The sequence below is a fragment of the Culex pipiens genome, chromosome 3, assembly GCF_016801865.2.
Source record: "Culex pipiens pallens isolate TS chromosome 3, TS_CPP_V2, whole genome shotgun sequence".
NCBI lineage: Eukaryota > Metazoa > Arthropoda > Insecta > Diptera > Culicidae > Culex > Culex pipiens.
This window is the reverse complement of record NC_068939.1, coordinates 74,597,021-74,623,388: the sequence shown is the minus strand read 5'-3', so window position 1 is coordinate 74,623,388 and position 26,368 is coordinate 74,597,021.

Below are 26,368 nucleotides of genomic sequence, written 5' to 3'. Positions count from 1 at the left end.
CAACATCGAAGATCTGGCAACCCTGTCTCGAGTTATGACCACTTTAGTGATATTTATGTACTTTTTTGAAGCCGGATCTCATTTAAATGCATGTAAACGATGTCCGGATCCATCATCCGACCCATTGTTGGTTAGATAATCAAGAGACCTTTCCAACGAGTCCACAACATCGAAGATCTGGCAACCCTGTCTCGAGTTATGACCACTTAAGTGATATTTATGTACTTTTTTGAAGCCGGATCTCACTTAAATGCATGTAAACGATGTCCGGATCCATCATCCAACCCATCATTGGTTAGATAATCAAGAGACCTTTCCAACGAGTCCACAACATTGAAGATCTGGCGACTCTGTCTCGAGTTATGACCACTTTAGTGATATTTATGTATTTTTTTTTTGAAGCCGGGTCTCACTTAAATGTATGTAAACGATGTCCGGATGCATCATTCGACCCATCGTTGGTTAGGTTATCAAGAGACCTTTCCAACGAGTCCACAACATCGAAGATCTGGCAACCCTGTCTCGAGTTATGACCACTTAAGTGATATTTATGTACTTTTTTGAAGCCGGGTCTCACTTAAATGTATGTAAATGATGTCCGGATCCATCATCCGACCCATCGTTGATTAGATAATCAAGAGACCTTTCCAACGAGTCCACAACATTGAAGATCTGGCAACCCTGTCTCGAGTTATGACCACTTAAGTGATATTTATGTACTTTTTTGAAGCCGGATCTCACTTAAATGCATGTAAACGATGTCCGGATCCATCATCCAACCCATCATTGGTTAGATAATCAAGAGACCTTTCCAACGAGTCCACAACATTGAAGATCTGGCGACTCTGTCTCGAGTTATGACCACTTTAGTGATATTTATGTATTTTTTGAAGCCGGATCTCACTTAAATGTATGGAAATGATGTCCGGATCCATCATCCGACCCATCGTTGGTTAGGTTATCAAGAGACCTTTCCAACGAGTCCACAACATCGAAGATCTGGCAACCCTGTCTCGAGTTATGACCACTTTAGTGATATTTATGTACTTTTTTGAAGCCGGATCTCACTTAAATGCATGTAAACGATGTCCGGATCCATCATCCGACCCATCGTTGGTTAGATAATCAAGAGACCTTTCCAACGAGTCCACAACATTGAAGATCTGGCAACCCTGTCTCGAGTTATGACCACTTAAGTGATATTTATGTACTTTTTTGAAGCCGGATCTCACTTAAATGCATGTAAACGATGTCCGGATCCATCATCCGACCTATTGTTGGTTAGGTAATCGAGAGACCTTTCCAACGAGTCCACATAATAGAAAATCTGGCAACCCTGTCTCGAGTTATGACAACTTAAGTTATATCTGTGTACTTATTTTTCTGGACCTAAAAAAATAGCTGAAATATGTGTCCAAACCACTCATATTACCCATTGTTGGTAAAAAGTGAGGAAGGCATCAACCACACAGGTGGATTAAGTTAGTTTTTTTTTGTAATTTTGCCCGCTGCATCTGAATCTGATTACAGAGTTGAGTCAAAGTGTCATAATATCGAGTTTGAGTTTCAATGTAAAATTATCATATAAACCCAAAATATGATCAAAAATCGATCATTTCACACTTTGGCTCAATTTTGCAAAAATGCAAAATTAAGTGGAAATATATATAGTTGGACAATTTTCGATTTTGGATAAATTTGCATCATTTTAACCTTACAGAGTTATTAGAGGTCTGAAATTGCCCCAAACATCACTTTTCTTTAAAACTTTATCCTGAATGACTACGTTTTAAAAACTTTATTTTAGAAGGTAAATGATAAAATAAAACACCCCTTAGGACAAACTTTTAAACAAATCGTAGAGGGTTTCAATTAACCCGTTTATCAATTTAAAGTGTATATTAAATTAAATATTAAAACAGATTAGTACCGAAGGAGCTATCAAGTTAAACATTAGTTTTTTTTAAATGACTGTTTGACTAAAAATTGTAAAATAATTGTATTTTGAACGTTGGATCAACAAGTTTGGTAACAAATTTATCCAAAAACGAGATAAATATTGTGGTTTGGTTGAGCGTTTTAGCAGAATACATTACTGTGAATACAAAGAGACGAGTTGTTCCTTTTTAATTCCGCTATATATATATAGCGGAATTAAAAGGAACAACTCGTCTCTTTGTATTCACAAAGATGAATATATCAAATTTAAAAAAAATCCTTCCAAAAAATCCTGAAATTTAAAAGATCTACCCATAACATTAGCCACATGGATATCACCAAACAGGTGCATCGGATCATTCCAACTCAAACAACAGTGTAGCAATTCTCAGTCATCGTCACGTAACCATAACCGATACCGACCCAGGGCAGCAATCTTCGTTTCGTCATCGTGTAACGATTCTAGAACTAATCCGCTTCCGTCATCACCGTCCGTTCGCTTTAGAATGCATCAAAACAAACCCGATATTGCATCGTACTGTAAGTCACTTCTCCGTAAAGAGTAGCCTGTTACGGCGCGCTCGTTTGTTTGTTCGGGGATGATTCACCGCACAGAAATCACACACAGGCCTCGTATTCGTTCGAAGAGTTCGAAGTCACGTAACGTGTGATTATTCAACAATGTGTTTGTAGTTATACCTACTCACTCCAGAGGATGACGCGCTGTTTGTTTGTTGCTCCTGCGGGTTGTGCGCCGTTATTTTTGGCGACATGTCATTCCCGGTTTTGTTCTCGTTACATCGCGATTGAACGTAACATGTGATGTAAGAGCTGTGGCTACAGCGCGTAACACTGGGCGGTTATCAGATTGTCATGGAAATTAATTGAACTGGGTTCACCGGTATACAAACTTTTAATTTGTAATATTATTGTTTGTTTCATATTTTCTTCTTTGAATGTCATAACCAAATTTGTACTCCTCAATGCCTTAAAAAAACAGTGCGTTCAAAGAGTGCTAAACGCACAATTTTTCTCTCCTACAATTTCATTCCACTGAACTACACCTTCAATCTCCCCAGACATCAGTCCCAACAATCCATCTGCGGTTTAACTTTTATTTCTCTCTCCCTTCATCTGATGTTTATCCAACACATCAGACTGACAGTGGCTAAAACGAGCGCGAAAATGTCATAATGATCTGTGAAACACGCGGAGACCCTACCCGAGGAGCGGGTGGTTGGTGTCTGGGAGGGCAATAAGGTCCCCCTCCCCCTCCCAATTCCATTCTGCGTTACGCGAAATATCTGTCTGTTTGAGGTCTGTCTGAGAGCGGTCTGCATAACATGTACATTTATGCCACCACGCTCATTACCTAACCTAAAAAGTAAGCAAAATATAAAAAAAATCTGCGCCTGCAGAAGTTGGAGGAGCGAAAAGGAGTTTACAAAAATCGAAAATGTCAGTACCCGACCCAGCAGCTCACCGGCGTGATCGAACCGAAACGTCGACTTATTCAATTACCACAAATCGTTGTCGTCATCGCGTCGGAGCGCGAGAGAGTGATCTGCAGCAGTGGGTGAGAAGGCTCAGAGTTGAGGTCTCAAGCATGGAAGGGGGGCTTGGCTGGAGAGAAAACTTACACATGGCAGCGTATTGTTGAGTAATGTCTGCCATATTGCGGTCACAATCAGCTGATTGACATTTGAATTGGGGAAAGACATGGGATCTGAGAAGGAGTTAATAATAGATCAAATCAAATTATTCGCTCTACAGCTTTGCCTTGGCGTTCTCGATTGCGAGATTCCTACTCGAAACTAAGTGTCCGAAGGCTTGATTGTTGAGGCAATTGCAAACCTCTTTTTACACCTTAGCTTCCATCCACCCCGGGATTCGAACTGACGACCTTTGGATTGTGAGTCCAACTGCCTACCAGCGAATCCACCGAGGCAGGACCCAGGGAGACGACTCCTACACCTGGACTGAGCTAACGACCTAACACCTCTAGGTTAGACCGGGGCCAACATTTACTTCCCCATCCGACGGAAGGCGTGATCAGACAAATCTCGTCTCAAAATTAGCCACCGGGACCTTCTGGGATCGAACCCAGGCCGACTGGGTGAGAGGCAACCACGCTTACCCCTACACCACGGTCCCGGCTAATAATAGATACAGTATGTAAAAAAAGTATTTACCCCCTTGGACACTATGCACATTTTGTGATGAAACATGTAAAAAATTTAAAGTTTGACAACCTAGTACTACGTTTTGTTCAGAAACTCATGCCAAATATTTTGCTACAAAAAGCTCATGAAAAGATGATTTCTATAAAAAGTTATATAACAAATACTATTACGAAAATAAAAAAGGTGCAAAAAAAGTTTGTACACCTTTCGAAAAATTAACAAAACTAATGTTATTTGTTGACAAATCACCATAAATCCAGTCTCCCAACTCCAAAAAGGCATCCTTGACTGATTAAAAAAATAATTTGGATTGAATATAAAGTTTACTAACTACTTAATATAAAAGTTTATATAACTCTGGAAATTCTGTACACAATTTTTTCTAAACTTAATTTTGCAAACTTTTAATTCAAATAAATGTCAATATATTACTATAGAGTTGCTAAATAAACATTTAGGAGTGGGTATAACACCGTTTTGGGGGTATTTGTATCGATAGAATAGATTTTTCGTTGGAATTTCGTACCAACCCGGAATTACGTCGTCGGAAAATCCGCCAGCATCTGAACCGGTCCACAATTCACAAGTCAACCTATGTGGCATCAGAAAGGGCATAAAATTTCCGATCTTTTGATACCCATACCCATATTTTTAAATACCTAAGCAAAAACGTTGTTATGGTTTCGTTTGAGCAACCTGCCAAAAATGTATGGAATTTCGTAATTTTTGTTCTCGTGGATCAAACTTACTTTTTGTTCAATCCCGGGATTTTTTATAATTTGTCCCGGGAATTACCAAAATTTAAAAAAAAATTGGTCTGGAAATACAGATTTGGTTGTGGAAATAGATGAACAGTTGAATACCTCGTAATCGATAATAATTTTAAAGCATTATAATCTGTATTCAGCATATATCAGCATTATATTGGTTTATTAGGCAAACTGTTAAAATTTTAGTTTACCGATCTGCAAAATGCCTATTGCTTTAAAAATTTCCTATTTGATTTTATATATTTTTAAAAGATTGGGAATCTACATATATTTATGATTTAAAATTTGGAAACAATCAAATCAAATTATTTTTCATCAAACACCGGCATGTGTGGCAAATCAGGACAAATGAAACGAATTAAGACAGCTATTTAGCTATTTTTTGCATGATGTTTTGAATGACTTTGTTTAAAACAGGAACAGAACAAAACAATTTCACAGAACACCGATTTCCAAATTTATTGCTCAAGAATTTCCTTCTCCTTACCTATTCAGGCTGTATTCCTGTTTTTCCTAGTTGGCGGTAGTAACTTAAATATAATTTATAAAATATGCTTTTTTTGCAAATTTTTTTTGTGAAAGTTGAACTTTTCAGCAATAGTATCAATAAGGAAAATTTTATTTTATTTTTTCAAATTTTAACGGTGAATTTATTTAACACATTGAAGTTTCCAAAAATTCCATTCAAAAGGAGTTGATTCAGTATTGCAAAAAAAATTATTTATTTTAATTTCATTTAAGTTATTTAAAAACTGTCATCCTTGTTTAGATTGAAGTGTACATTTTCACCAGATAATATGATTGAGCTAATTCTATGAATTTAAGCTTGAAAAACATAACATATATAGGGTCATTCTCCGCCAACTCACACAGCAGTTGCCCCGACCCCTCTTCGATTTGCGTGAAACTTTGCCCTAAGGGGTAACTTTTGTCCCTGATCACGAATCCGAGGTCCATTTTTTGATATCTCGTGACGGAGGGGCGGTACGACCCCTTCCATTTTTGAACATGCGAAAAAAGAGGTGTTTTTCAATAATTTGCAGCCTGAAACGGTGATGAGATAGAAATTTGGTGTCAAAGGGACTTTTGTGTAAAATTAGACGCCCGATTTGATGGCGTACTCAGAATTCCGAAAAAAACGTATTTTTCATCGAAAAAAACACTAAAAAAGTTTTAAAAATTCTCCCATTTTCCGTTACTCGACTGTAAAATTTTTTGGAACATGTCATTTTATGGGAAATTTAATGTACTTTTCGAATCTACATTGACCCAGAAGGGTCATTTTTTCATTTAGAACAAAATTTTTCATTTTAAAATTTCGTGTTTTTTCTAACTTTGCAGGGTTATTTTTTAGAGTGTAACAATGTTCTACAAAGTTGTAGAGCAGACAATTACAAAAAACTGATATAGCAAACCCCTTATGTCTACATATCAAAATTTTTGTAATTGTCTGCTCTACAACTTTGTAGAACATTGTTACACTCTAAAAAATAACCCTGCAAAGTTAGAAAAAACACGAAATTTTAAAATGAAAAATTTTGTTCTAAATGAAAAAATGACCCTTCTGGGACAATGTAGATTCGAAAAGTACATTAAATTTCCCATAAAATAACATGTTCCAAAATTTTTTACAGTCGAGTAACGGAAAATGGGAGAGTTTTTAAAACTTTTTTAGTGTTTTTTTCGATGAAAAATACGTTTTTTCGGAATTCTGAGTACGCCATCAAATAGGGCGTCTAATTTTACATAAAAGTCCCTTTGACACCAAATTTCTATCTCATCACCGTTTCAGGCTGCAAATTGTTGAAAAACACCTCTTTTTTCGCATGTTCAAAAATTGAAGGGGTCGTACCGCCCCTCCGTCACGAGATATCAAAAAATGGACCTCGGATTCGTGATCAGGGACAAAAGTTACCCTTTAGGACAAAGTTTCACGCAAATCGAAGAGGGGTCAGGGCAACTTTTCCCGATTTCGTGTGAGTTGGTAGAGAATTACCCATACAGAAAAATAAGTAAAAATTATGATTTAAAATGATTGAAAACCTTAAATCTGATTATAAAAATTCAAAAGTTACTTATAAGATGCCGAACTCGACAGATCAAAAATAGATTATTTTGCCTTCCTCACTGAGGTAAGGCTATAATCCTGCTCTAAAAATGAACTTTGTATGAAAACGTCGTAGACCCACCTTCACGTATACATATCGACTCAGAATCGAAAACTGAACAAATGTCTGTGTGTATGTGTGTGTGTATGTGTGTGTGTATGTGTGTGTGTATGTGTGTGTGTATGTGTGTGTGTATGTGTGTGTGTATGTGTGTGTGTATGTATGTATGTGACCAACAAACTAGCTCATGTTTCTCGGCACTGGCTGAGCCGATTTGACCCGAACTTGTTGCATTCGACTTGGTTTAGGGTCCCATAGATCGAGTTTTATTCAGATTGAAGTTTCGATAAGTAGTTCAAAAGTTATGTATAAAAATGTGTTTTCACATATATTCGGATCTAACTTAAATGTATGTAAACTATGTCCGGGTCCATCATCCATCCAATCGTTGGTTAGGTTATCAGAAGACCTTTCTAACGAGCCTAAAACATTGAAGATCTGGCAACCCTGTCTCGAGATATGTCCACTTAAGTGATATTCATGTACTTTTTGGATGCCGGATCTCACTTAAATGTATGTAAACTATGTCCGGATCCACCATCCGGCCCATCGTTGGTTAGGTTTCTTACGAGCCTAAAACATTGAAGATCTGGCAACCCTGTCTCGAGATATGTCCACTTAAGTTATATTCATGTACTTTTTGGATGCCGGATCTCACTTAAATGTATGTAAACTATGTCCGGATCCACCATCCGGCCCAATGTTGGTTAGGTTATCAGAAGATCTTTCCAACGAGCCTAAAACATTGAAGATCTGGCAACCCTGTCTCGAGATATGTCCACTTAAGTGATATTTATGTACTTTTTGGATGCCGGATCTCACTTAAATGTATGTAAACTATGTCCGGATCCACCATCCGGCCCATCGTTGGTTAGGTTTCTTACGAGCCTAAAACATTGAAGATCTGGCAACCCTGTCTCGAGATATGTCCACTTAAGTTATATTCATGTACTTTTTGGATGCCGGATCTCACTTAAATGTATGTAAACTATGTCCGGATCCACCATCCGGCCCAATGTTGGTTAGGTTATCAGAAGATCTTTCCAACGAGCCTAAAACATTGAAGATCTGGCAACCCTGTCTCGAGATATGTCCACTTAAGTGATATTTATGTACTTTTTGGATGCCGGATCTCACTTAAATGTATGTAAACTATGTCCGGATCCACCATCCGGCCCATCGTTGGTTAGGTTTCTTACGAGCCTAAAACATTGAAGATCTGGCAACCCTGTCTCGAGATATGTCCACTTAAGTTATATTCTTGTACTTTTTGGATGCCGGATGTCACTTAAATGTATGTAAACTATGTCTGGATCCACCATACGGCCCATCGTTGGTTAGGTTATCAGAAGACCTTTCCAATGAGCCTAAAACATTGAAGATCTGGCAACCCTGTCTCCAACTATGTCCACTTAAGTGATATTTATGTACTTTTTGGATGCCGGATCTCACTTAAATGTATGTAAACTATGTCCGGATCCACCATCCAACCCATCGTTGGTTAGGTTATCAGAAGATCTTTCCAACGAGCCTAAAACATTGAAGATCTGGCAACCCTGTCTCGAGATATGTCCACTTAAGTGATATTTATGTACTTTTTGGATGCCGGATCTCACTTAAATGTATGTAAACTATGTCCGGATCCAACATCCGGCCCATTGTTGGTTAGGTTATCAGAAGATCTTTCCAACGAGCCTAAAACATTGAAGATCTGGCAACCCTGTCTCGAGATATGTCCACTTAAGTGATATTTATGTACTTTTTGGATGCCGGATCTCACTTAAATGTATGTAAACTATGTCCGGATCCACCATCCGGCCCATCGTTGGTTAGGTTTCTTACGAGCCTAAAACATTGAAGATCTGGCAACCCTGTCTCGAGATATGTCCACTTAAGTTATATTCATGTACTTTTTGGATGCCGGATCTCACTTAAATGTATGTAAACTATGTCCGGATCCACCATCCGGCCCAATGTTGGTTAGGTTATCAGAAGATCTTTCCAACGAGCCTAAAACATTGAAGATCTGGCAACCCTGTCTCGAGATATGTCCACTTAAGTGATATTTATGTACTTTTTGGATGCCGGATCTCACTTAAATGTATGTAAACTATGTCCGGATCCACCATCCGGCCCATCGTTGGTTAGGTTTCTTACGAGCCTAAAACATTGAAGATCTGGCAACCCTGTCTCGAGATATGTCCACTTAAGTTATATTCATGTACTTTTTGGATGCCGGATCTCACTTAAATGTATGTAAACTATGTCCGGATCCACCATCCGGCCCAATGTTGGTTAGGTTATCAGAAGATCTTTCCAACGAGCCTAAAACATTGAAGATCTGGCAACCCTGTCTCGAGATATGTCCACTTAAGTGATATTTATGTACTTTTTGGATGCCGGATCTCACTTAAATGTATGTAAACTATGTCCGGATCCACCATCCGGCCCATCGTTGGTTAGGTTTCTTACGAGCCTAAAACATTGAAGATCTGGCAACCCTGTCTCGAGATATGTCCACTTAAGTTATATTCATGTACTTTTTGGATGCCGGATCTCACTTAAATGTATGTAAACTATGTCCGGATCCACCATCCGGCCCAATGTTGGTTAGGTTATCAGAAGATCTTTCCAACGAGCCTAAAACATTGAAGATCTGGCAACCCTGTCTCGAGATATGTCCACTTAAGTGATATTTATGTACTTTTTGGATGCCGGATCTCACTTAAATGTATGTAAACTATGTCCGGATCCACCATCCGGCCCATCGTTGGTTAGGTTTCTTACGAGCCTAAAACATTGAAGATCTGGCAACCCTGTCTCGAGATATGTCCACTTAAGTTATATTCATGTACTTTTTGGATGCCGGATCTCACTTAAATGTATGTAAACTATGTCCGGATCCACCATCCGGCCCAATGTTGGTTAGGTTATCAGAAGATCTTTCCAACGAGCCTAAAACATTGAAGATCTGGCAACCCTGTCTCGAGATATGTCCACTTAAGTGATATTTATGTACTTTTTGGATGCCGGATCTCACTTAAATGTATGTAAACTATGTCCGGATCCACCATCCGGCCCATCGTTGGTTAGGTTTCTTACGAGCCTAAAACATTGAAGATCTGGCAACCCTGTCTCGAGATATGTCCACTTAAGTTATATTCATGTACTTTTTGGATGCCGGATCTCACTTAAATGTATGTAAACTATGTCCGGATCCACCATCCGGCCCAATGTTGGTTAGGTTATCAGAAGATCTTTCCAACGAGCCTAAAACATTGAAGATCTGGCAACCCTGTCTCGAGATATGTCCACTTAAGTGATATTTATGTACTTTTTGGATGCCGGATCTCACTTAAATGTATGTAAACTATGTCCGGATCCACCATCCGGCCCATCGTTGGTTAGGTTTCTTACGAGCCTAAAACATTGAAGATCTGGCAACCCTGTCTCGAGATATGTCCACTTAAGTTATATTCTTGTACTTTTTGGATGCCGGATGTCACTTAAATGTATGTAAACTATGTCTGGATCCACCATACGGCCCATCGTTGGTTAGGTTATCAGAAGACCTTTCCAATGAGCCTAAAACATTGAAGATCTGGCAACCCTGTCTCCAACTATGTCCACTTAAGTGATATTTATGTACTTTTTGGATGCCGGATCTCACTTAAATGTATGTAAACTATGTCCGGATCCACCATCCAACCCATCGTTGGTTAGGTTATCAGAAGACCTTTCCAACGAGCCTTAAACATTGAAGATCTGGCAACCCTGTCTCGAGATATGCCCACTTAAGTGATATTGATGTACTTTTTGGGTGCCGGATCTCACTTAAATGTATGTAAACTATGTCCGGATCCACCATCCAACCCATCGTTGGTTAGGTTATCAAAAGACCTTTCCAACGAGCCTAAAACATTGAATATCTGGCAACCCTGTCTCGAGATATTTCCACTAAAGTGATAGTTATGTCAAAGAGTATTTCCCTTCTCTCTGGTTATGTACTTTTTGGATGCCGGATCTCACTTAAATATATGTAAACTATGTCCGGATCCATCATCCAACCCATCGTTGGTTAGGTTATCAAAATAACTTTCCAACGAGTCCAAAACATTGAAGATCAGGCAACCCTGTCTCAAGATATCCCCACTTAAGTGATATTGATGTCTTTTTTGGAAGCTGGATCTCACTTAAATGGATCTTAAAAATAGATGAAATTTTTGTACAATTCCATCATATCAGCCATCGTTGGTAATTAGTGAGGAAGGCTCCAACCACTTAGGTGGATTAAGTTAGTTTTTTAGAAAAATACTGATCTCCCTTCCCAAAAATCTGGCATCGTTGCATCAAATCAACGAGTTGTTCAGTTTCACATCGTTGTTATGAGATGTCAGAAATAAAGACGAATAAATCCTTTCAATTATGAATGTCATCCTTTTTGTTTATTTCATTAAAATTAGACTAAAATTGTATTTGAATTACTCAGACATGTTACGCAATTGTTGTTTGGAATGTTATTTCCCAGCTATTGTTGAACATGACCTGTCCGATAAGTCGACAATAAAGATTACATTATCCAACTGAAAACGTGCTTTTATGGTCAGCCGGAGCGCACGCACTTTACTGATATCGCTCCCTCTAATCAGCGGGTGGTATGTTTACTAAACACATCAGTTCTATACGAGTGGTACTCCACTGAGTCACTCTCAAACAAACAAGTAAAAAAAGAGTTCAAACACCCGAAAACCTCAAGTTGCAAATCACTGTTACGCAACTGATAAGCTCTTATCGAGTGTGATTACGACGATTTCGATTTATAAAAAAATATATTCGTAGCTCCGTTTGTGAGCGATCCTGGGAATAGAATAATTCAATTAGAGCTTACGTAAATCCCGCGTATCGCACACTTGAGCACTGAATTCGTTGTAACTGAGTGATTGAATAACCAAAATCGAATTGAATAGTTAATGGCTAATGTTCGCGCACTGAACTCGACATACCTCACAATTCAATGTACAGGATTTGATCTAGAAGTGCAAAATCTATTGACTAGTCTACAAATATACTCATTAAAGTCGTAAGCAAAGATTTTGTAATTTTAAGATTTCTTTTAACTAAATATTCATTCATGTAAATTTTGTAAAACTTGTTTTTTTTTTTGCTTTTTTATGTTTATTCTTAATAGTGTTACGCCATTTCCAACAATTCTACGACTGTTGAGACCCCTCCAAAACCGAGAGACCTACATTCGGTCACTCGCTCGTAGTAGGCCAACCATCGCAGCGCAGACTCCACCAGCTTTGAGGGTTATGTAAGGGTTACGCCGCCCCAGCAGCCACCACGGCTCTGCTGGTTACTTGGATTGGATATTGAGGTTACGCGCGCGCGCCTACTATGCCAGCAGCTGTTACCTCCGTCTCCGACACCCCCGGGGCGGCAGGTCGGTCGTGAAAAATGCAACTCCCTCCCCCGATTGACGGCCAGCAGGCTGCTCGACATCTGTCTGGTTTTAGGGAACCTAGGTTAAGGAAACTCAAAACTCATCGGCTTTTAAGAACTGTCAAAATGTAAGGTTATGCCTGACCTTTTGTAAAAGTAATCGATTCAGAGTGCACTTCTCTTACCAGCCAGGTTCCCTAACCAAGTCTGGCCAGGGTTTGTCTGGCAATGGGGTTTGTTTGGGGTCCTCCAGAGGACCCCCAAGATAATACCCATAATGTCGTCGTCAATCTTGTGCAACATTATGCAGTCAAAACTGTGGCTGTTGCAGACGGCAATGATTTGGGTTTTGTGATGTCAGCCAGCGAACACGTCATTGTTGTGAGGTTTGGCTGACGAGACAGAATGAGTGAGTGAGTGAGTGAGTGTGTGGTAAGTCGTTCATGTAATGTCAGCGTTGTTGCGCGCTGCTTGGTGCCTTTCGTTTCGAGGTTATGTGTACGGCTGAACGGTTGATGATTTAATATTTTTTCGCCTACTTTGTCATGATCGTTTTGGGGCTTCGATTTGTAGGGGAACTATACCCTTTCTCAGCCTATTTGTATTATCGGCCTATCAGCACTTTGATCATGAATTACAGCTTAAATAAAGTGTTTTTGACTGTTCCAAAGTAATAAATAGCTCAAATAAAAGTGAGCAAGCAACTCTCCATTGTTGATACATCTGAAAATGTTGATTTAATAGCGGAAAATGGCAAAAGTGATGAGAATTGGTCGAACGGCTTAGTGTGATTAAAATGGGTATATTTCCCCTATTATGTATGTTTGTTTGTAAGACATTTCAACTTTGAACTTCAGTTTGATCACAAATTTAACATCAAAAATTTCATCAAAAAAAATACGAAATTGTCACATTAGATGTTTGATGTATAGGGCTAGTGATTTTTTGCGTATTTTTTTTTTTCATTCAAACATTTTCAAAGATTTTTAGCAAGCATTTTAAAAGCAGTTTACAAATTAAAAAAGAATCCGTGGTTTAGGGATAAGCGTGATTGCCTCTCGACCATTCGGCCTGAGTTCGATCCCAGAAGATTTTAAAAGAAGGTTAATCAATTCTTCTTTTAAAGAAAACGCAACAATTTTTTTAAATTTTTATAAAATAATTTTATTTAATCAATTATATTATACAACGATGAACAAATTGCATTTAAAAATGTTGAATTTAAGATACGTGTTTTGATTCAATTGATTTTTAAAATAATAAATATTGAAAACATATATGTAAACAATTTTGCAACGTATTATATTTTTTCTTGAACTTGAATCAATAAATGTAAAAACTGCTTTTAATGAAGCATTGCGTAAACTTTATTAAAAACTAAAACTAAAATTTCCATATTGCTGAAATGAAGGAAGACATAAAAAAATATGTATTGCCCTTATTTTAATTATTCTAGTTTGGATGAATGTGAGGTTCAGGACATGCTTCTTTTGGAGGTATTTAAGCAAATTAATTTGTAAAATCTCAATAAAATTGAAACAGCTGAATAATAAATACATGCCTTTTTTATAAGGTCCTATAAACAAATGTTAGCACCTTATGCCATCGGAGTAAGCGGGATACACTCAATGTTTACATTTGTTTGTAAAATATTATAAAATAATCTTGAATTCAACTGGCGGAAATTCTTCGAAATTTCCCCAGACTAATCCAATGCTCCTTTTTTATATAAATAATTTGTGTCAGGGGGTTTTATTTTGTATGCTTGCTTTTAAGACACTTTTCTGTTAATAATTTTGTTAAAAGAAAACATTTTACGTAAATTTTGTGCAATTTTTAGAGTACCGTGAAATTGCCGTGAAATTTCAATATTTTGTAACTGGCATGCCGCGTAGTTCCGATTTTTTTGCTGTGAAAAATCACTAGCCCTATTGATGTACAATAACAATAATTTCAATTTAAATCAGTATCTTTGCCAGTGCACGGTGTGTTTCCTAGAACAAATCTAATTAAAAAACTTGGCAAGTCTGATATTTGGCAACACGAAAGAAGGACTTTCCCCCGGAATTTTGTGAGGTCTGAAGAATGTTTTTATTTTATTTTGAAGGATTTTCTTTAGAAAACTTACTGAAATCGTGAAGTACAATTTGTCATGAACAAACATAAAAATGACTTTTTTCACTAATTAGTTTAAACAATATATTTTTTATATATTTTAGGGGACTTTTACACGGATAGAAATCCTGTAAGCAAATTCGGTGACTATTTTTTTATTAAATTTGTAAACATTGAATTGTTTCCTAAATCGTCAGCTTTTCTTTCGATTTCACTGTAAATGTTTTCAAAAATTAACAACATTTTTGTTCAAAATCGAGAAGAATGTTGACGGTTTTGGAAACATTTCAATGTTTCAAGTTCGACAAAATAAAGTCACCGAATTCGCTTACAGGATTTCTATCAGTGTAAATGCTGGCTAATTTTTAAATTTAAAATGTGAATTCAAATTGTCTATCAAAAAGTGCATCTGTGTAATTTTGATGAAGTTCTCCGTTTGTAAATTAGAGTAAAAAATTTTTTTTAATGGCGGCCATGTTTGCCCAATTTTGAAATAATTGTTCATAAAAACATGTTTTTTTCAGCACTCGTCGAATTTATCCAACTCGGTAAACCTCGTTGATAAATGTACGACTCGTGCTGAAACAATCTTTTTTTTTTGCAACGAGTTGCGTACAAAATTTTTTGCTATTCCGAAAAAACTTTTTCGAATGGAATTTTGTGTAAAACATACATGAGCAATTTTCTACCAAAACTGGAAATGGATTTTATTTGTTTTTTTTTTAATTGGCTCAAACTTTGTGAAGGCCTTCCCTATGACCAAAGAAGCTATTTTGTGTCATTGGTTCACCCATACAAGTCACCATACAATTTTGGCTGCTGTCCAAATAAAAATGGTACGTAACTATTCAAACAGTTGGAACTTTTGAGTGAATTTTCTGATCAATTTGGTGTTTTCGGCAAAGTTTTAGATATTGTTGAGGACTATTGAGAAAAAATAGGTAGGGGAGAGTGGGGAGACTTGATCCCCTTTTTTTGTATCGCACATAACTCTGTTAATTTCTCACAAAACTATGATCTTTTTGCATGAATTGAAAGCTTTAACATTCAACTATGTTTGGCTGATAAGGGTATTTCATCAGATAAACTCTTCGAATCATGCCATGCGTTTTAAACAAATATTTTAAACCGGCATTTTCAAAATGTTGGGGGTAACTTGATCCCCCTTTCAACATTTTGAAGAAATCTTAAGCAAAATGTTTCTTATTCATCCAAACTTTTAATTTTCTATAAGTTACAGCTATTTCACATTAAACCTGTACGTTTGTGTTCAAAATATAACAAGTTTAGCATGCAAAATATTTAAAAACATAAAATTTTCTTTTCTAGACCAAAATTGAGCATGTTTACAAAAGCTGGTAATCTTTGTTTACAAAACTTTTGAAAAATGGTTCAAACTGCAGTAAGTTATATACAACTATACTAAAGAAAACTATGTACGAAAACCCAGCCCAATTATTTAATCTTGAGGCTGATTCCAGTTACTGTAAAAATGCAGGGATCAAGTCTCCCTAAACGCACTTTTTTAAACAATTGATTGTAAAAATAGTATGACGATAAATTTAAAGTCAAATGCGTAAGGGTTTTGGAGTTGATATGTTTATCAAACAATTCACGTATAAAAAATATTTTTTTGAAAAATTTTTGAGTGTTTTTTATACATATCAAAACAAAGAAAAAAGATCTCTTGGAATTTTTTTTGCAGCACTTTTTAGAAAAATGTGTGTAACTCAATCTAAACATTTTTTTTTCTTTGTTTTCTACAATGAGTTTTAGTCAATTTCGCACAACTTTCTAGAACAAAGCTAATTGTTTTACCCACATGCTGACGAGATACAGGCTTGGGATCAAGTCTCCCCACTCTCCCCTACAGCGAAAAAAAAGGCAGATTTTTTCATAAACTTTTTTATTACAAAAACTCAATTTCCCAAAATATGTATTTTTTTATTTTTGAGATTTTTTGATATGTTTCAGGGGACAACTTTTGAGCCATAGAGAAACATGGTCAAAAAATCTGCCGCCGAGTTATGAATTTTTAAAAAAATATTGATTTTTGGAAAAATCGAAATTTTATGCAAAAAAATTCTTAAATTTTCCGATTTTTTTGAAAAAAATATTTTTAATTTTTTAAATCAAGACTAACATTTTAAAAGGCATCTTGACGGACGAGCGCGAGGTGATCAAAAGGTGGAAGGAGTGGAAAGAGGGAGTAATATGCCCGATCTACAAGAAGGGGGACAAGTTGGAATGTGAGAACTATCGAGCTATCACCATTCTCAACGCGGCCTACAAAGTGCTGTCTCAGATCATCTTCTGTCGTCTGTCGGAGCGAGCAAAGGATTTCGTAGGGACGTACCAAGCCGGTTTTGTGGAGGGGAAATCGACGACGGACCAAATCTTTTTGCTACGCCAAATTCTCCAAAAGTGTCGCGAGTACCAAATCCCGACGCACCACCTATTCATCGATTTCAAAGCCGCGTACGACTCGGTCGATCGCGATGAGCTATGGAAGATCATGTACGAGAACGGCTTTCCCGGGAAGCTGATCAGACTGGTGAAATCAACGATGGATGGTGCACGGTGCAGCGTGAAGATTTCGGGTGCTATATCCGACCCGATCGAATCGCGCAAGGGACTGCGACAAGGCGACGGTATCTCCGGCCTTTGTTTCAACATTGGGCTTGAAGGTGTCATGAGGCGAGCGGGCTTCAACATGCGGGGCACGATTATCAACCGGTCCAGCCAGTTCATCTGCTATGCCGACGACATGGACATTGTCGGCAGAACGTTCGAGGATGTGGCCAGGCGGTACACTGAATTGAAGCGGGAAGCGGATACGGTTGGATTGAAGGTGAATATTGCGAAGACGAAGTATCTGCTGGCAGGAGGAACCGAGTCCCTTAGGGCTCGCATAGGACCGAGCGTGACGATCGACGGCGACGAGTTCGAGGTCGTGGAGGAGTTTGTGTACCTCGGATCATTGGTAACGTCGGACAACAACTGCAGCAGAGAAATTCGGAGGCGCATCATCACCGGTAGTCGTGCCTACTACGGACTCCACAAGACCCTACGGTCTGGTCATCTTTCCCGGCGTACAAAGTGCACCATGTACGAAACGCTGATAAGACCGGTCGTTCTCTACGGGCACGAGACGTGGACAATGCTCGAGGAGGACCTGCAAGCGCTTGAAGTTTTCGAGCGACGAGTGCTTAGGACGATCTTTGGCGGCGTGCGTGAGAACACTGTATGGAGGAGAAGGATGAACCACGAGCTGGCGCAACTCTACGGCAAGCCAAGTATTCGGAAGGTCGCCAAGTCTGGCCGGATCAGGTGGGCCGGACACGTCGCGAGAATGCCGGACGCGCTGTATGCGCGCCAACCGAACCAGACCATAAATCCGGTGAAGTTGGTGTTCAATTCGGAGCCGGTTGGAACGCGGCGGAGGGGGGCGCAACGTGCAAGGTGGTTGAACCAAGTGGAGGAAGATCTGGAAAGTGTGGGAGTTCCGCAGCGGAATTGGAGAGAAGCAGCCCAGGACCGAGTTAGATGGCAACGCATCTGGAGACAGCTCATGACCCGGAGGTTGTACGAGCAGTAAAAGTAAGTAAAGTAAGTATTTTAAAAGGGACGAATATTGATTATTATGCCTTTTTTATTTTTTGTTGCTTGAAACAAATATTTTTCAATCTTCATGAATTCTATGCAGCTTTTGATTAAATTTTCATTTTTGATAACTTTTATTTTGAATTTTTGATTTAATGAAATACTTTTAAACTATTTACATATTCAGATTTTTGGGACAAAAGATCGAAAAATATGTAATGAAATTATGAAAAATTTTCTGATTAACTAAATGTTGATGATTTTTTTCGCTTTTCTTACAAAAGGCAGGTTCAATTATGTAAGAAAGCTTTACTTAGAAGACCCTCAGAAATTCGTGCACGGGTTAGGTATTGTCCTAGAATAAAATCTCAAGACTTTTTTGTGTTTTCAAGTGTTTACAAAAATGGTTATCTGCCTCAACTCAATTTTTTGTGTGAAACATCCAATAAAAAAAAGGTGAATTTGCCATTTTTTTCAGAAGACACTAAATCGATCTGAAAATTTCTTATCTCAAAATTCCGTAATCTGGGGCGAATCGAGACTACAGTCCGAATAGGGACAACAGTTTTTAGAGCACTTAAAGCTTTTAAATTTGGAAATGGATGTACACATTTTGTTGGTCTGAGTCTGTTCTATCCGAAACCAACCAGAAAAATCAAAATATTGTGGTCCAACTTGGTTAAAACTGCTGTCCCAATTTGCTCCACGTGTTCCGATTGACCTTAGTTTACGGTTCTCAAGATACAGATTTTAGAATATTTTTATAGACTTTTCGGATAAACACTTGCCAAAGTTGTTTGGAGATTTATAAAGGAACAAATAAAACAAAATTAATTCTTTGGTCATAGAAAAAAGCACACAAAGTTCCAAAAATCATAAAATGTAAAAAATAGGTTATTGAATGACTTTTAATAAGTAACCAAAACTTTAGTTTCATACTTTTGTAGCACTAAATTACATCATTCTTTCATCATCATTTATTTGCAACCCAGAATATCGCCCCCTTTCAAAATTAAATCCTCGTCGTAATCATTCTATTTTCTCACCCACTTTTCAACCCCAATCGCCAGCCGAGTTGCACTGCGGGTCCAGTCCGAGGCAAATGGTTTCATAACCTTTCCCAAACTGTTTCGTCAGAGACCACGACCAAGACTTGAAACGAATGGAGAGCAAATCACTCTCCTCGTCTGGTCTGGTGGGCTCGTGCCTACATAATCGCACGCCTTTCTCCAGCCCTCTTCCCTCCCTCCTGCTATGGTTATGCTCATTCCCCCCTTCGCTCCGATGTAATGAATCATGAAAGGGGGCGAAAAATGTGGGGGCGTTTTGCACACTTATGCTGCTGCTGCTGCCCTCGTGAAACAGTGGCGTGTTTCATTAGCATAACAGTCTCGTTTTTTGGTTTCATTTTTTCCTTTCTTTTCTTGTTATGTTGTAAGTTTGTAACTCCATTCATCTCTGACTGCGGGTTAGACTGACTGACTACTGTGCAGTGGAATGGGTGTTGTACTAAACTGGTTGACTCAAGTCACGTAATCACTTTGTTGAGATTGTTTTATTTTAGTTTATTTTTAGTTTGAATCAAATTCACAAAGTGCGCATTTCTTTTTCCGAATCGTGTGAAATTGATATTTCTTCTATTTGTTTTTTAAAAACATGTGCAATATTCCTTAAAACAAAAAAAAAACAGCATCAGTTGCAACCGGCACATTGCCCGCTAAAAAAACCGGTTCTGTTATGGATGAACCTAGTACACGCGTGGGATACTCAACCTAAAAGCACGTGGGGAACTCACTGCGCAAAAGAGAAGAAAATTACGATTGAGAGAGAATAACGCGAGTTATGAATGAATAACCTTTACCATTCTAGTACTTCAACCGCAGCTACCCTGTTGAAAGAAACGAGCGTCACGTTTGGGGTATGGAAATGACATAACTCTTAGCGACCTTTTGTTTTAAATAGCAATTCCAGTCCAAAACAGGAATTTTTAGGTACTTTTTTCTCGACCCTCTCCGATTCAATGATACTTTGTAGACATGTTATCCTGATGTTTAGAGCACTTTTGAAAAAAAAAAAACAGTTTCAGTAAATTATTTTTGTATTATTTGGTAAGTGTATTCAAAAATATTGAAAACACTTACACCCTTCTCAAATGTCATTATCAAGTGTAACTGGCTTCATATACACAAAAATGGCTTATATAAGCGTAGGATAACATGTCTACAAAGTTTCATTGAAATCGGAGAGGGTGGGGTACAACCGGTTTCCTATTTGCCACAAATTTTATTTATTTTACTTATTTATTTATTTAATCTGGTAGCGTAAGGTTTGCACCTTTTTAATTGCTACCTCCGGTATCATCTGTGTTTGCTAACTAATATTACACTTATTAACTAAACGGTTTTCCTTGGTTGATGTCGTTCTTCTCGGTGTTCTCTTGAGTTGCGAGTAGTGGGTTGAGTTGTCCATGCGTAGTCCATGCTTCATCCGAGGGGATGGGGGTTTGCCCCTTATGCGACCTCATCCAGGGGACTCGAGTGCCCGGGGGGTTGTCCCTATTCCACTCTTCTTGTAACTTGTGGTTAGGGGGGCCCCGGGTCACTCGGATACCTCCGTGGATTCTTCAGCTGGCGTGTCGTGTTTTCCAGGCACCCCGGAGGAGCCGGAGGGTTGTCCCTATGCCACTCTTCCTATAGCTTGTGGTTAGGGGGGCTCCGGGACCTCCGGGCGCGACAGTGGTTACACGCTGCGCGCTGCTCTTACGCTGCTCTCGTTTCCCGGCGTTTGTATGGTTTACTCCCTGTTCCAGAACTCTAAACAGTTTCTTTTGAATGTTGCTTGCGATACCCCGTGTTTGAGTTCCGTTGGCACCATGTTCCAGTTGACCACACCTCGAACGAACAGGGAACTGGAGTAGGTCAAAGTTCTGTTGGCGGGAATGATCAAATTCAACAGGCGGCGGCCTCTGAACTGCTGCAGCTTCTGGTAGAGTTCTGGTGGGGAGCGCGTGGTGAGGAGTTTGCGCAGGAATAGACACGAGCGGTGTGCGTACAGGTTGTCCAGAGGGCAACCAACCAGGTTCCGTTGTAGGTGACTGACATGATCATATCGGGTGAGGCCGTAAACGTAACGAACACAGCAATTTAGCGCAACACGCAACCGATCCAATGCACCAGCACTAGGGTTGACATGTAGCAGCTCTCCGAAAAGAAAATGAGGCAGAATCAGCGACTTGAACAGCTTAAGACGCGTACTGACTGGAGCAGCGGATGTGCAGCTTCGGAGTGTGCGTAGGCTGCCATAGATTTTTCCACACTGTTGCTGGATGAGTCCGTCCCATTGCAGGTCCGCTTGGAAGATGAAACCCAGATTTTTCGCACTGTCTACCCATTCAATGGCTTGGCCGCTCATGGTGATACGAGGAAGCAGATCGAGTTGCGCTTTGTTTCTACGACGACCCTGCACAAACAGCGCTTTGCTCTTCGCTTGGTTGACAAATAGCTGGTTCCGTTGCGACCAAACAGCAATCCTATCGAGATCCTCGTTGACCATCCTGATGAGTTCTCGGGAGCATGGGCCCAGTCGACCAATGTACAGTTGCACATCATCCGCGTAGAGTTGAATCGAGCAATATCTGAGCACAGGTGGTAGATCGTTAACGTGACAACAGAAAAGCAGAGGCCCTACAATCGAGCCTTGAGGTACCCCGGAATCTACGATGCTGCTTACTGACTGTAGATCTCCACAGAAAACGGTTTGGCGTCGGTTTTCTAAATACGATCTGATAAGGTTCACCGCGGATGGACCAAAATTGAATTGCGTTTCGAGCTTCGTACACAGCTTGTTGTGGGGTATGGTGTCGAAGGCCTTGGAAAAATCGAGCAGCAACAGCACCGCAGATCCTCTCCTGTCTGTCGTGCGTGCCAAGTCGTCGAACACACGGGAAGTCGCGGTTTGTATGCTTTGGCCTTTCCGGAAACCCGCCTGGTGCTCCGTGAGTAGGTTGTTCTCGGTGATAAAAGACGACATTTGCTGTTCTAGAAGCTTTTCAAACACCTTCGAGAGCGCACACAAGATGCTTATGGGCCGTAGATTCGTCAAAGCGCTCAGGTGGGGTTTCTTTCTCAGTGGTATGATTTTAGCGTGTTTCCAGCAGGTAGGAAAGATTGAGGTTGCGATGATGCTGTTGAATAGGTGAGTAATTTGCTGCAAGACCAGGGGGAGGACGATTTTTATAAACTTGATCGGCAGTCCATCTAGACCAGTGGCGTTGGTTTTCACATCACACACAGCGTTGACGATCTGCCAGCCTTCCACTGGTTGGAAAGTAAGGCTGTACGGAGAATCTGCTGCTGAACTTCTCAATCCGCTGCCCTGCTCGTTTTGGATAAAACTCGACAAGAAAGCACGATTAACCTCGTCAGGGTCGAACTCGCACACGCTGGAAGACTTTTCCTTGCCGACGCCAACAGATTTCAAGCGTTTCCATAACACGTTGGATGGAACACGGCTGTCCAGAAAACGGTTGAAATATTGCACTTTTGCATTCGCTATCATCGTGTTTGTCCTGTTCCTGAGTGAGTTATACCGCTGCCTAGCCACTAATTTAGATTCTGCAGGTGCTCTTCGCCAATCACTATACGCCAGATCACGTTCTAACATCGACTTTCTGATCTCGTAGCTGAACCAGGGGTTGGACTCATTGCGGCATCTGATAACACGAAGTGGAATGCAAACGTCGTGAATTTGCTTCATCCGGGAGTTGAAAAAATCAGCCAGCTCATTTGGGTCGTTGACCTCGTAGAAGTTGTGCCAAGGAACGGACGAAACCGCATCAACCAGGCTGGTAGAATCGAAATTCACGTAATCACGATAGGTGTTGACGCGAGGGACGGGATTTGCATCAAAGTCAAGCGAGGCAAAGATGAGATCGTGCTGTGAAAGGGCAGGACAGCCAACTTGGTTGAAACGCAACACTCTGTCACTACAGCTGGTGATGAACAGGTCAAGCTGAGAGCTGCCACGGTTGTGGAAAAATGTAGGTTCCTCGCCGACAGATACGAGCGCAAATGTGTCAAGGACGGATTGAAACTGGGATTGCAGGTTGCTCGGTTTGCTCATGTCAGTATTGAAGTCTCCAATCAGCAGAACGTTGTTGTAGGTTGAGGCATACTCCACCAACTTTTCCTCGAGAAAATCAGAGCAATTATTACCAGGAGGGTTGTAAACTGCTACAAGAAGGACCGTCTCACCGCCAAAACGCAGCTCTACCACCAGACTCTCAGTTTTGTTGCCGGATTCCGCCGATAGTTGGGTACAGAAGACTTTTCTGCAGCTGAGGTGACTTCTGTAGTAGATGACGATTCCACCACCGCGTTGATACATTCTATCGTTGCGACAGACGGCAAACCCGGGGATTGCAATGCTACGGTCTGAGATCTGTCCAGTCAACCAAGACTCGGTGAAGCAAGCAACGGTTACCTTGGAATTGTGCAGCAAATCCTTCACCTCGTCTAGTTTAGCAAATTTCCTCGCACAGAGGCTCTGTGTGTTACCATGGCAGATATTGAGCTTGCCCGAGTGAAGAGCACAGTTCATAACAACTCCCGGGATGTTCGCCGAGGTGTGGTTGGTTAAGGGTGGCATCGGGGAGCAATTCAACTACTACCGTTCAAAAATTTGTTAAACGAGGCACAATTTAGAATACAATCAAAAATACAATCTTCTATCACAAAACAATAAAAGTTCTCAAAATAAAACATTTAAACAAATTAAGACGTGGACGGAGGCACAATGTACTTAACTAAGAGTATTGTTGAAGTTGGTTTTCCGAGTGGACAGCAGTTCCGGGTTGTTGATCTGCTGTGCGTTTCACGTGGACGATTCCCTTCTTTGAATAGACCGACGACAGTTTCCCAGACTTCTTGAGCTCCAACGCAGCTTTCTTGATCTTTCTGGCAGGGACGGCAAGATTTTCGTTGACGTAAAACCGGCGAGTTGAGTTCATGCCTAGATGATGAAGCTTGAGGTCACGTTTCCGAAGATAGCAGCTGTAGAAGTCGTCCCGGTTGTTTCGAAGCGCGAACTGCAGTAGGATCAGGCCGTCACCCTGGGTTCCAGTCTTCAGTCGCCTAACGTCGACCAGGGGGGCTGGATTTTCAGGAAGACCGACTTGTTTCCACATATCCTTGAAATACGCCGCAACATTTTCCCCGGGAATGTGTGGGACACCGCTTACGATGAGCTCGTTCCGATTCTCAATTCCGCCGATTTCCTGGGAGATGCCATCGATTCTGGATTCCAGTTCACACATTGCATCGTCGGTGAACTTGAACTTATCAGCACACTCCGCCTTGAACGAGTTGAAGTCACGCGAAACAGAACTGAGCTGCTCGTTAAGTTCTGCTTTCACAGTGTCGATTTTGTTGCTGATGGTGTCGATCCTATCGAAAGTCTTGGTGAACTGCATGTTGATCTCCTTCATAACTGCCTCCAGCGTCAGCGGCCCGGGGGATGCTCCCGGGGAAACCGAACCAGTACTACTGCTGCGATACCGTTTGTTTTGATTTGAGTTGTTGCTGCTGCCGCTAGGCGTGGCAGGGTTATTTGGTGGTGTACGCTTTGTTGACATGCTGATACTCTTGCACTGCGTTGTGGTGTTGGTGTGAACGAAACTTATCGTTTTTAGAACAAAACGCGCCGGCTTGTTGACGATGTCAGGTCCGATCAAAACAAACCAAAAATTCCGGTGGCTGGTGCGGATCAAGTGCGGCACGGCAGAGCTGGATAACAACAACAGAGGTACGGCGAACGTTCCGGATTTCACTCAGAGGGTTTTCACTGCTGAACGGGGCGGTTTCACTCCACGATCGTAATTTGTTTACGCAGCTTTTACTCGCAACACATATTGACGTAAGTGTTGCCAAACATTAGGCCAAAGCGAAGTTTAAAAAAAATATTACAGCAATTCTTATTAAATCTTGGAAATGGATTTTATTTGTAATTTTATTTAACTTAAACTATGCGCAGACCTGTGACTAAAACGCCATTTATGCAATTGGCTCACCCATGCAAAACTCCATACAATTTTGGCGGCTGTCCCTACATAAACGGCAAGTAAATACTCAAAAGTCTGTATCTTTTCAGAAAAAAGCTACATGAGCAATTCTCTACGAAATCGGTCTTTTTTCTTTAATTTTAATTTTGTATTTTTTAATCCGACTGAAACTTTTTTGGTGCCTTCGGTATGCCTAAAGAAGCCATTTTGCATCATTAGTTTGTCCATATAATTTTCCATACAAATTTGGCAGCTGGCCATACAAAAATGATGTATGAAAATTCAAAAATCTGTATCTTTTGAAGGATTTTTCTGATCGATTTGATGTCTCGCGGAAAGTTCTAGGTATGGATATGGACTACACTGAAAAAAAATGGTACACGGTAAAAAAATGTTGTTATTTTTAATTTAACTTTTTGTCACTAAAACTTGATTTGCAAAAAAACACTAATTCCATTTTTTTTATTTTTGAATATGTTTTATGGGGCATAAAATGCCAACTTTTTAGAAATTTTCAGAATGGGCGGAAAATCTTTGACCAAGTTTTGATTTTTTGAATCAATACAATCTTTTTTCAAAATATCAAAAAAGGAATCACCAAAAATTTTTCAATTTCATTTTTTTTGTAAAATCTAATTCGCAATCAAAAAGTAATCTAGTGAATTTTTGATAAAGTGAACCGTTTTCAAGTTATAGAGATGATAAGATAATTTTTTATAGTCTTTGTTATTCATTTTGTAAAATTAATGCTAATGTTTGCCCACTTTTGACAAAAAAAATATTTGAAATGCTGAGAAAATTCTCTATATTTTGCTTTATTGAACATTGTTGATACGACCCATAGTTGCTGAAATATTGCCATGCGAGTGGTTTAAAACATGAGAATTGATGTTTTCCAAGTCTCACCCAAACAACTCACCATTTTCTAAAGCCAATATCTCAGCAACTAATGGTCCGATTTACAATGTTAAAATATGAAACATTCCAATCTTTTCGAAAACAATATTTTCAAAATTTTTAAATCAAGAATAACATCTCAAAAGGGCCCGTTTGAAATGTTAGTCTTGATTTTGAATTTTTGAAATAAAAAAA